Raw genomic sequence first — 13,893 nt, 5'->3', positions numbered from 1 at the left:
TTCATCATTTCGGAGGTAACAGAATCTGAGGAGATCCACCAATCCTCTTTATGCTGGTTCTCCTGATTTACCTGATGACCTTGCTGGGAAGCCAGGGATAATACTTATAATTCACCTTGATTTCCATCTTCACACACCCATGTACTTTTTCCTCAATCACCTGTCATTCCTTGACCTTTATTACTCAACTGTAATCACACTTAAAATCATAGAGAATTTACTGACTTCCACCAAGTATATTTCATTCATGGGCACTTCACCCACTTGAACTTTTTTGTCTTCTTGTGTAGCACTGAATGTTTCCTTCTTTCTTCAATGTCCCATGAACAATACATAGCTATGTGCATGCCTTTTCACTACCCAGTTGTTTTATGTCTATGGGACTCTGCTGTGCCCTCATCACTGAATCATATGTGTTAAGTTTTACTCAATCATTTGCATTGTTTTTAATATAAGCAGTTTGCATTTCTACAAATCCAATGTATCACCATTTCTGTGATTTAACCCCAATCCTAGCACTTTCCTGCTCTGACACTTGTGACACCAAGAACATGATATTCATTTATTTCTGGTTTAAATGTAATGATGTCTCATCACAATTCCTGCTTCTTATGTATCCATTCTGTCTACTATCCTGAAAAATAATTCCACTTCAGGAAAGTGCAAAGCCTTCTCTACTAGTACCTCCCAATTTCTGGGAATCACCATCTTTTTTGGCACTCTGATTTTTACTTATTTAAAAGCCAAAGAATTTCTACTTCTTGGGAAAGGTCAAGTGGCCTCTGTGTTTTTTGCTATGGTGATCCCTATGCTGAATCCACTCATTTATAGTTTCAGAAACAAAGATGTGAAAATGCTATCAATAGAGTAATGTAGAAGAGTGGGCTCTAGGCAAGTGAAATGACAGCAAAGCTGAATACTTAAGTTATCCTTTCGTATTTGTGTATATACTTGGTCATTCTAAATACACTAGCATACTTTAATTAGCTAGCATTTCTTTTGAGACATTCTCACTTGCCCACATGTGATCTTGAACATTGTCAGGAATATGATTTTAGAAATCTACATGGTAATTGGAGAACATCAAATATGTGTTAAACTTGTGATTTAAATATAGGCAGTTTTTAGGGCAACTAATGTGAAAATTTAATATGTTTTATCCTTCAATATCTTTGACATTCTTATTCAAATGTCAAAGAATGTTATTATGGATAATACTTTCAGAAGACATTTCATTTATTATGTATAAAACAAATAAGCACAGTTGCAATACATACTGCCTTGAACAGGGCAATACAGGGTTTAGATTTTTGATTTGCCTTAGGTAAGTCACTGAGACTTTAAATACATGATACTAAACTTTACAAAAAAAAAATTCTAAATTCCTAGTTATATTAAAGATTATAGCATATGATACGCAAAAATATTTAATGTCATACTAATAAATTTTGGCCATTATCATCATAATGCTTATAGAAAATTTTTGAATGTGCAGTAGTTTTTGTTATGAATATTTTCCCTGGTATTTTACAAATACTCTTAGTTAATCTTACTTACAAACAAAAAAGGCAAAACAGAACTAAATATGTTTAATCTTAGAGCAAACTATAATCTTGTGATAAAATTAAGATATAGAAAAAAGTACCTGTAACCATTGAAGATAATTGGAATGTATTTTAAATCATTAAAGAAAATAGAACCACACCGAACGTATTGAATATTTTTATTCATGTTTTTCTAGACTAGTCTTAGGTATGTGCATGTCATATTACCTAAATATACACAATTTAAGTCATTTTCTTTTTATAATTTTTAATTTTTAATTTTTTAATTCATTTTTTAATATTACATTAAAAAAATATGAGGTTCCCATATACCTCCCACCCTCCTCACCCCACTCCTCCCCCTAGCAACATTCTCCTCCATCATCATGACACAGTCATTGCATTTGGTGAATACATCTCTACTTTTTCTCTTTTGTAGCTTGTCTTCATTCATCACTATAAACTCTAGTCATTCCTCTGTTATTTAAATTTGGAATCTGAATGTTTTCTCAGTGCATGAGTGAAATCAGGAATATAATTTAAGTGTGCATTAAGACCTGAAGGTTTCTAATTCATGAGATAAACTATATGCATACAGTAATATCTCTTTGTGTCTACCTGCTGCTGATTTGATTTGAAAACCCTATTATTCCATGATGTGTCAGCTAGCTTCAGTAATTAGTGTTTCTGTAATTTTGGTATATTAAAAATCATATATTTTTCCTGATTTCTACAAGTTTGTTATGTTCTTTAAAAAGAAAGAAATTCCTCAGTTGAATTATTTGCTATTTTTGTTTCAACATTTTTAATAGAGTAAGGTTAAATTTGGTGACCTTCCATAAATTTTATCAGGTAGTTTCCTCAGATTTCCTTTAAATATTCATCTACCTAATCTGAAAATGCAGTTTTTATTTCTTGTGCTGTTCCATTAGTATTTAAGAAAGTATGTTCCTTCATTTTCCAAGTATTTATTATTTTATTTAAATGTTAACAGTATTTAATTATTTCTTTTGCATTCAAGTGGTTTGCAATCATTTATTTTATGTTAAAATGTTCTTTGTAGAAGTATAATTGTTCATTTCTTAAATCATTTTTGAAAGATTAAAATAAAGTTCAACCTCTTTTAGAAGAAAATGTTAATACATTTTACTAGTTCATCATTGTTCAATATTTTATTCAAATATTAAAATATGCATTATTTGCTGCAAGAGCCTGAATATATAAGAAAAAATAACTTTTAATGTATAATATCCATATAAATTGCTGTAATTATGATATATTTTTGTTCTGAAATCAACATTGCCTAGAATCTATTTTTATAGCAATTCTGCTGTTTTGTTTGAAATTAGAGATGTTTTGATAAGCACTTATTTTTAATAAAAACTTTTACAGCTAATCTCTCATTTTGTTATATATATGTTTCTTCTGTTTATTAATGAGGTATTTGTTTTTATTTTAAAATTGTAGCAAAATGACAACATTTTACTTCGATTTGAATGAGAAACATTTTATATGTATTTTAATTTTCACAATTTAAAGTGTATAAAAAATTTCAAAGGAGTTAGGGAAACCTCTATGATTAGAATTTTTAAAAAATGTTTTATATATATATTACCATATATAATCTAATATTTTCCACTGTTTAATCACTTTCAAATATATTTTTCATTGTTGTTAATTAGGTTCACATTGTTTTGTTACCATCATCATCATCCATATTATATCTTTTTCTATTATTTAAGACAGGAACTCTGTATAATCTATTGTGCCAATATTTTCATTATGACCAGTTTAGTTCATTTATGTTTAAAGGAACTACTGATGCCACAGGACTTTCTTCTCCCATTTTTACTGTTTGTACTTTGAAAATATTAGTTTTTCATTCCCCTCAATTCTTTCACTACTATTTCATAAATATTTTTAGTGTTCCAAATTAAGTCAATTTTCATTTTCTTCTGTATATTTAAATGAAAACAAATTAAAAGCATTTTATTGCTTTATAGTCACTCAAAATATTTTATAAATTGCAATATTTAGTTTGGGTTTTCTAAATTGTTTTGTTTCCTTTATTGATTTCCTGTTCATAGTTTTCCGCTTAATATTTGCTTTCTTTTATACCTCATTTGGACATTTCTCTTTTTGTGTGACTTTATAATTTATACCAACTTTGTAATTTTTTTGCCTGATAATGGCAATTTCAAAGGTGAAAGAAAGTAAGCTTTCCCACTGTGATCTGGAAAAAAGACAAGGATGCTTACGTCACTACTGTTACTCAGTATTGAGCTAGATGTTCTACCTATAGCAATTAGACAAGGAAAAGAAATGAAAGGCATTCAAATAGGAAAAGAAGAAGTAAAAACCTCCATTATTCACTGATGATATGATCCTATACCTAGAAAATTCCCCCCAAACCCAAAACAAGCTACTAGAACTAACTGAAGAGTTCTGCAAAGTGGTGGGATAAAGGATTAATATGCAAAAATCAATAGTGATTCTATATACTCCTAATGAGAAATGTGAGGAGGTAGTCAGGAAAGAAAATTCCCTTTTCATAGACACTAAAAAATTCAACTCTTTGGTAATATACTTAACCAAGGTCATAAAGGATCTGTGTTTAGGAAAGTACAAAACATTGTTAGTAAAGAAAAAAAAAAAAAAACTAAATAAATGGAAGGACATTCTGTTTTCATAGACTGGAAGAGTAAATATCATTAAGAGGTCAATTCTACCCAAACTGATTCACAGTTTCAACCGAATCCTATTAAAATTCCAACAGCCTTTTTTTATGGAAATAGAAAAGGCAATTACCACATTTATTTGGAATGGTAAGGGGCCCTGAATAGCCAAAATGTCTTTTAAAACAAGAACAATCTTTGAGGACTGTCATTTCCTGAAAAGCATATTATTTAGCTACAGTGATTAAAAAAACAAAACAAAACAAAACGAAAAAATAAACAAAAGCATGGTGCTGTCATAAAGGTAGATATACTTACCAACGGACCTGAATTGAGGACTCAGATATAGATTCTTATATCTACAGTCAAATGATGTTTGACAAGGCTATCAAATCCACCCAGTTGGGTCAGAACAGACTGCGGTCGGTACGTCCTGTTGCGGTCGGTACGTCCGTCTGGTGGATGACGGGGCAGGAGAGGCCTAGGCTCCTGCGGGGGCTCGCAGAGGGCGCTCGGCGGAGAAACCACAACGGAGACGAGGTGAGCACGCAGGTCTAATTTATTAAGGGAAGTACATGTGTTTATATAGGGTTATGGGGGAGTGAGCAGGGGACTGATTGGCTGTGGCCAAAGGGGGATTGGATTTGGTGGTGGCGAGCAGTTGGTGGGGGGAAGAGGCAGATTCTAGGTTGGTGAAGGGGCGGCACCAGCGGGAAAGGGGAACGGGGCTGGGAGTGATTGGTAGGGACTAGTTCCTTGCCTTTTATGGTGCGGCTTGTGCTGCGGCTTGACAGTGCGGGAGGGGGGATGTGAGCGTAGGCAGCTCCTGCTGGCTATCAGCAAGCCGGTGTCAGTTGCCTGGGCAGGGCCAAGGGCAGTGTGCCGGTTCCATGGCTGAGGGCAGTTCACCCATTCCAGCTGCCCTACACCCGAGTGGTGGGCTGCGCATATCCCCCACTGGGCGCGGCTATGCTTGCCAGCCAGACTTCAGCCTGCCCCACCTCAACAGACTATTCAACAAATGGTGCTGGGTGAACTAAATATTCATGACTAAAAGAAACAGGCAGGATCCCTATCTCATTTCTTATACAAATATTAACCCAAAAAGATCAAAGACCTAAATATTAAAGCTACAGCCATAAAAGTCCTAGAAGAATATGTGGGGAAACATCTTTAAGATCTTGTGGGATACGGTGATTTCTTGAACCTTACACCCAAGCAATAAATGAAAAAATAAATAAATGGGATTTCTTCAAACTAAACACTTTAATACTTTAAATGACTTTGGTAAGAATTGGAAAAGACAGCCTACTCATGGAGAGAAAATGTTTGGAAACCACATTTATGATAAGGGTTTAATCCCATGTTACAAAAAGGATTATACAACTCAATGATAAAAAGATGAACAACCCAATTTAAAAATGGGCTAAAGATTGAACAGATGTTTTTCCAGAGAGATATACAATTGGCTCCAATGCACATGAAAGCATGAACAACATTACTAGTTATTAGTTCAATGAAGTTCAATACTACAATAAGATATTATTGCGTGCTCTACAGAATGGCTATTATTAAAAAGGTGGAAAAACTAGAAATTCTAGAGGCTGTGGAGAAATGGGAACTCTTCTTCACTATTTGTGGTAATGTAAAATTGTACTGCCACTGTGGAGGACAGTTTGGTGGTTTCTCAAAAAGCTAAATATAGAACTGCCATATGATCTGGCAATCCCACTACTAAGAATATATTTTGAAAAACTGAATGCAAGGATGTGAACAGACTTTTCCACACTGATGTTCAGAGTGGCATTATTCACGATTGGTAAAAGATGGAAACAATCCATGAACCAATGATTGGATTTTAAAATGTTGCATATGTGTATGATGGAATACTACTAATTTGTAAGACAAAATGAAATTGGGATTCATATGACAACACTGATGAACCTTGTAGATGTTATGTTCAGTGGAAGAAGCCAGATACAAAAGGACAAATATTGTATGGTCTCACTAATAAGAACTAAATACAATGAGTTAACTTGTGGATTTTAACTATTGAATATAGATTACTAAGAGATAGAATGTGGGTAGATAAGGGGAAGCTGATGTTGAATGTATGTAGAATGTTTAATGAGATTACAAATGTGGGAAAATGGTTAGAATTGATGGTGGCACATTAATTGGAGTGAGTTTAAAGAACACTGTAATGCGATTGTGGCTGAGGGGGTAGTATAGGAAGGTTAATGTCAGTTGAAAGAAAAAATAGAGGATGATCTAGATACTGTATAATATAGTGATTTCAATGATGGATGATAACTGTGGTTAATGGTACAAATACAAGAATATTCCTCTATTATATGTTTTTAAGAATATGGAATTACATGAGAAAATATAACTAATATAATATATAGACTATAGTTAACAGTAAAATTGTAATATTTTTACAGCAGTGGCAAAGAAGGCACTATACCAATGCAAATGGTCAATAACAGAGGGTATGAGGGGATATAGGAGTTTTCCTTTTGGATAATGAAAATATTCTGAAATAGATTGAGCTGATCATGGCACGGATATGAAACCGAGAGCCACTGAATGTACACTTTGAATGGATTGTACAATACAGGGTGCTATATAACACAGTGAACCATATGGTGAATGATGGTCTGTGGTTAACAGTACAAATATGAGAACATTCTCTCATGAACTGTAATAAATATACAATACTAATGCAGGGTGTAATAATACATGGTGTTAATAGGATGGTTTGTGGGGAAAATACACCAAATATGTAAACTATGGACTATAGATAGCAGTATATTATAATATTCTTTCATCATTTGTATCAAAAGTGTAACAACAACATAAATGTTGGTGGTCAGGTGGTCAGGCAATGTATGGACATCCTCAATGGTATGCAAGATTGTTTTGATTACTCACAACTTATAAGACAGTACAATAATCTAAGCATTGAGATAAAAAGACCCAACAAAAAAATTACAGATGATTGTTTTATGTGTTCCATTTTTCTGAGGCTCGCTTTCTGCAGGTATTGGTATGACTCTCTACTTAACCTCTTTCAGATTGTTCAAATGTGAGCTTATCCTTAATTAATTTTTCTTAAACTATTTTTTTAAAATAGAAAGCCTTACTCCCTCCATGGACCCCCCTGCACTTAGTTTTCCTCCATATCAGTTATCATCATCTGTATACAAGGACTTGGTGAACTAAATACTCCCCATACAATAGAATGTTATTCTTGTTATTTTACATCCTCAAGGGTTACTCAAATTGTTCACTACAGGCACAGTGCCCTTGCACTTGTGATCCTTTTATTTATAACTAGCTCCTCTCATGTATATGTATGACTTACTCTTCCTGCTTCAAATCCTTGATAAAATGCCATCTTTTTATTGAGTCATTCCTAACTATATTATTCCCTATTTCTTTTTTATGTCTTTGCCCCCAAATCTCTCACCACCTTGTCTGTCTTATGTTTTCATTTTATCAATATTAATTTTCACATTCTAACATGATATACCACTTATGTCTATATATTTCTGTATAACTCCAAGATAAATTATGGGGCACAAGAGGGCAAATATATTTTATTATTTTCTATGCTGTGTGTGCTGTATCTGGTACATAGTAGATATCCATAAAATATTTACTGAAAAAATGAATAAAATGAGTGGTATAATGAACAAACAATATCAAATTTCTAAATACTCCAGCAATGTAACACTTTCCACAAATTTATTAATATATTTGATAATTTCACATTTTTATAGCAACATTCAAAACTTTCTTTCCCAGCTTCTGTGAGTCATTTATAAAAAATTATTCCAAATAACCCATAAATTTCAATAAATTTTCAAATTTTAGCCTATAAGAAATACTTTTTCCGACAAAAATACAATCATTTAAAATTAATATTCCAAATGTAAAAACTGCAGAAGCTTTTAATTTGAGAATTAAAAATAAATAAATCTGAATATGCCTCAAGTTTTTCTGAATCAAAGAAGAAATAAAATATTTAGTTCTGGAATGCTTTTACAATGGATGGCAACATGAACAGGACATAACACTGTATATAAGATAAATTATCACTCAGATGATTAATGGAAATATTAAATTAAAAATTCAATTATAAAATAAGGTAGCGTATCTATCATCTTTGACATCAGAAGATATTTTAAATCTTTGATCAGATTCTAACTTCTGCCATGTCAGTATAAGTGGTAGACGAATTCTCCTGCCTCCCCAAACAACTCTATACCTTAAGAAAATGCAGATGAAAACTGTTTGCAATAATTGTAAACACACATATCAGGTCAGTTATCCATGAGGTAATTGAAATTTATGAGAATGGCCTCCTGACTACCCTCTCTTTCTGTCCTGCTTGCTCTCCAGGGAGATTTAGAGCACAAGCAGAGTATAAAGGTCTAGAATATATTCAAAAAAAGGCTGAGATTACAAATTCTACCAGATGAAGAGGTTGGAACATTAATGATAGGGTATCAAAAGGAGATGACCAAGTATGAAGTCTGAGTTGTATAAGTGCAGATGAAGAACCAACAGGCTAGGAGAGGCTGTTGCCAGGGAGAGAGTAGTACATAAGTAGTAGTGGTCATGACTGGCAGAGAGAAGCTGGATTTATGGCCTATACAGTATGACAAATATCACTGATCAACTGAGGCATAAAGTTACGACATAAGAAAAGAAATTGCCTCCTACTAAGGAAAGTATAATGCCCTGTAGTAAATACCATACCTAAGATTGAGGATACAATGAAATAGAACTTCCTTAAGAAAGAATAACATAAATCATGAGAGGTTGAAAAGGCATTGACAGGAATTTATTACCTGAGGGAAGAAAACTTAATACTCCTTACAGAAAGATAACACAATCAAGGCTATCTACATTATGTCGTTCACAAATACAGTATATTATATGAAAATTAGCAAACATAAGAGACAGCAAAAAAATGTGAAGCATATTAATGCAAAGAAAAGTTAATAGAAAGTGATTTCAAGAGGAACCTAAAATTTGAATTAGCGGACAAGTACTTTAAAACAGTTTTAAACATATGATTAATGGAATAAGGAATAGCTGGTCCTAATGAGGAAATTATATATATATATATATATATATATATATATATATATATATATATGAATGCACAGAAGAAAAAAAACAGGTTAAAATAAAATGAACTAAGTAGAAATTCTAGAAAGGAAAATGTCAAATATGACAACAAGATTTTTGCCATAAAGACTCAAGAGCAATTTGGCAGCTATTGAATTATCGGTTTTTCCCAGTATAGCAGGGAGCCATGTCAAATTAAGTTTCCCACCAAATTGAGAGGGAAATGTCAGGTCAAAGGAAGACTAAGACAATCCAAATTGGCAAGCAAAGGAGTGTTTAATAGGGTGTTTATATGGGGAAGCTCTTAACACTGTGGTAGAACAAGGACCATTCATGGCCCATGTCCTCATCTGTGGCAGTAGGCATGAGTGTGGTGCTTCCAAACTTCAGTCATTTGCCACAAACCAAGAGGGTTTTTTAATACTACCGTTCTTTCTGTGGATGGGGGAGCTAGATTAATAAATGTAATGCTCAGGACAAATAATAAAGGAACAGAAATTCACAATGTTTCTCAGCAGGGCAGAAGTTATATTTTCATAGTAACTACATGAAACCTGCATTTACAATGATTGCCAACAGGGCTGAAATAACATCTTTACATTAACTATGTAAACTTAGCATGTATAATGATTGTCAGTAGAGTTGAAGTTACTTTACATCTATGCAATAACTGTGTAAGGGATCTATTGATATGAAGTTTGTCAAGCAGTTCACAGATCAGATTATTCTTAGAGTTCCTGAGAGAGAAGCCCTAGCACACAAGATTTACTTGTATCAATCATGAGCTCACAAACACTTATTTCTCAAGGCTTGTGTAACTTTTATGAAATGCTGCTGTTACTAAAAGGTGTGATAACTAGAAGGACTGTGGGAAAAATGCAAAGCCATATAAGCTCCATCAGTAAACTTGAAGCCATGAATAATATTTTTCAAACTGAGGTGATAAGAGAAAAACAACAATAACAGTAACACTGTTCAAATAAACAAGAACAGCTCTTACATGGTTCAAAAATTTGACTAAAAATATATTTTATTTTTAAATAAATGTTATATATATTATAAATTTTGGAGAAAAATATTAACTTAGAGATCTATTTCTCAACCCCTAGACAAGTTAAATCCAATAATCAACATACATAAAACACTTGCCTTTCCCACACAGAATCACATCATAATGAAGCTAAAGAATATATATATAAAGAAAGTAACATTTCAAAGCAGACTGGGGCAGGGACAACAGATAACATGGCAGGGTAGGGGACAGAAGATGGAAAGTTTGGGGTGGTGGGGAACAAGGAACATACCAATTAAGACTGGATTTCCACAAGAAGCAGAAAGATTAAAAGAAGAAATAAGAAATCAACAAAATGTAAAACGGCAAAAAGAAAAATAATTGTATATCTTGTGAAAACTTAAGTGAAATTCAAGCATGATATGGAGAAAATGAATGAAAGCTCAAAACATTTCTTCCCAAAGTCCTGCAGTAGAAGCAAAACTAAAGGAATTCTACACCATGAGCAAATTAATATCATAGGAAAAATTGCATCCACAAAGAGATACTGAGTCCAAGTCATGGGAAATATGTCAAATTTCTGTAAAAGAAAACTGTATACAATAAAAATATTAGCATTGTACTTGCAGGTTTGTAGACTGAAGGAAACAATGTCTGGAATGACAATGAGCATGTGAAATTAGAAAAGAATAGCTTTCTTATATTTTATATGAAGAGGTAAAACAGTATTTTCCTTATATTTTTGGGGAAGTTGAAGATTTACAAAAAAAGAACATGCAGATTTTAAAGTCATCTCACATTCTCCCTTACACAGTCTTCCAATTATTAAGACTTTTTATCTGTATGGTGGTTTAATTACTATTGTTGAAGCAATATTATTATAAATATAATGTTAACTGCTATCCATAATTTCACTGTTTGTGTTATAAACTTCTGTGTTTTTTTTATATTTTATAACATAAAATTTTCCATCTTATACACTTGTAAATATACAATTCAGTGGTGTTGCTAATATATACACAATTTGTTACTATCACCAACATCCATTACCAAATTTTCTATCACTCCAAACAGAAACTCTGTATCAGATAAGCCTCATCCTGGGAAAACCACCTTTATGATCATAGCATCACCCCGGCAAGTAAGTAATTTCTCCCATGCTGCAGCTTTATTTTAATTTCATGATAAAGTACTTTGATAAAATATTTAAATTTGGGTGAAGTCCTTTATATGTATTTTTTTCTCTTTTGTTTTTGTACTTTTGGTGTAAATAATAAGGAACCTTTATCACACACAAGATCCTGAACAAGTTTCCTTATGTTTCATTCTATGTGTTTGTCTTAATTCCTGGCTGCTGAAGCAAATAACATAAGATTGTCTGACTTAAGTGACAGGAATTTATTGCTTCATGGACTTTCAGGGTGGCAGAAGTTCAAAACTGAGAAGTGAGCAAGGAATTTTTTTCTCTCCCAAGACAGTGGTGTTATAGGTTGGGGCTGTCAGTGATGATTCATTTTTAGATTTTCTGTCACTTGCTAATGCAGATGGCAATGTCATTCTCTTTATACTTCAGGACTCTTTGACTTCCAGCTTCTTCTGTGGCTTCCTTTCTATGTCTGAATTTCATTCTGATTATAAAAGACACCAGTAACCAAATTAAAGCCAAAGTGATTCAGTTGGTCACACTTCAACTAAAATGTCTTTTACAGGTAGTTTTAAAATGAGTTCACACTCACAGGAAAGGATTAAGCTAAGAACATGTTTACTGGGGTAAATATTTCAGTTTATAACAGATTTCATATTTTAGTTGTTGTATTTAGGCAGTTGATCCAATATGAGTTACTTTTTTTTTATATGGTGAGCTTAGGGGTATTATTCATTCTTTTGCATATAGCTATCTGATTTTCCTATCAAACTTTGTTGAAGAGGTTATTCTTTCTGTGTACTTGGAACACTTTTCCAAAATAACCGGTCATAGACATGAAGGTTCATGTCAGAACTCCCAATTCAATTCTATTTGTCTATATGTCTGCTGTTGTGCATGTATCATGATGGTATGATTACTGTGACTTCACAATAAATTTATAATTAGGGTGTATTAATCCACCAACTTTCTTCTTTTTCAAGATTTTTTTTTTCTATTTGGGCCTTTAACTTACCATACAAATTGTTGACTGGCTTTTCCATTTCTGAAAAGATGGCTGTTGGAATTTGATTGTAATGTATGAATCTGTAAATTGCTTTGGAAAGAATTGACACCCTATTAATATTTAATCTTCCAGTCCATGAACACAACATGTCCTTCCATTGATTTATGTCTTCTTTAAGTACTTTCAAACTTTTGTAGTTTTTGTTTGTATAAGCTTTTACACACTTTGCTAAATTTAATTCTAGATATTTGACTTTCTGCTGTTTTTATAAATTAATTTTTTCTTGATTTCTTCTTAATATTGTTCATTATGCATGTACAGAAACATCACTAATATTTCTTGTTTATCTTGTACCCAAAATATATGAAGTAATTATTAACAAATGTGAAGGTAGAAATTGAATTATCTACACTAATAGTGTATTTGTGAATACACAATTTTCAATAATGGATAGTCTAGTCCAAAAATTAACAAGGAAGTTAAAAGACTTGAATTTTATTTTAAACCACCTAGACTTAATAGACATCCCTCACCCGAGAAACACAGGATAAACATTCTTCAAAAGTGCACTGGGATCATTCTCCAGGATAGACCATAAGTTGGGTCACAAAAGAAGTTTCAATACATTTAAAATACTATTATCATTCAATGTATATACTTCAACAACTAGAGAAAGGAGTCAGAAAGCAATAAAAGAGGAGGAAATGGAAAACTCACAAATATGTGGAAATTAAACAACATACACTTAAAACAACCAATAGGTTAAAGAGGAAATCAGCAGCAAAATTGGGAAATATTTTGAGGCAAATTAAGAAGAAATATAGCATGACAAATCTCATGGGATGCAATGAAGACAGTGTTATGAAGGAAATTCATAGCTCTAGATGTTTACATTTAAACAGAAGAAAGATCTCAAATCAGAGACTTAACTGAAAACCGGAAGAACTAGAAAAAGAAGAGCAAATGACATCCAGAATGACAAGAAGGAAGGAAATAAAAAAGATTAGAGCAGACATAAATGAAATAGAATTTTAGAAATAGAGAAGGTCAACAAAACCTAATACTGGTTGTTCAAAATGTAGCAAGTTATGGATGTATTACTGCTTTTAAAGGAATGAGGAGCAGGCGTTTTCACATGCAGTCCATAGGGATTTTGAATCAGTCTTGAGGTCACATATTTTTTTTCCAAGTAGTATTCTGTAAAATATTTAAATTTTTAATTTATGTCAAGCTCAAGTTTCATAATACTAATATGGTTCTTATCTGTAAGAGCAAAAGCCATCTGGAACAAAAGAATGGTAGAAGTTCCATACCAATATTATTCTGGGAAAGAGAAGTTGAGGATTACTTAGAAAAAAATGTCAATATAA

General features: G+C 32.5%; 1 pseudogene; it reads right to left on the bottom strand.

The window, feature by feature from the left end:
* Nucleotides 1-13,588: 13,588 nt before the first annotated feature.
* On the bottom strand, nucleotides 13,589-13,664 carry LOC111759882 (small nucleolar RNA U109; annotated as a pseudogene).
* Between the last annotated feature and the right edge of the window lie 229 nt (nucleotides 13,665-13,893).

The sequence above is a fragment of the Dasypus novemcinctus genome, chromosome 10 (genome assembly GCF_030445035.2).
Source record: "Dasypus novemcinctus isolate mDasNov1 chromosome 10, mDasNov1.1.hap2, whole genome shotgun sequence".
NCBI classification, from domain to species: domain Eukaryota; kingdom Metazoa; phylum Chordata; class Mammalia; order Cingulata; family Dasypodidae; genus Dasypus; species Dasypus novemcinctus.
The sequence above is the reverse complement of the archived record's forward strand: the minus strand, read 5'-3'. Positions and strand labels throughout refer to the sequence as shown.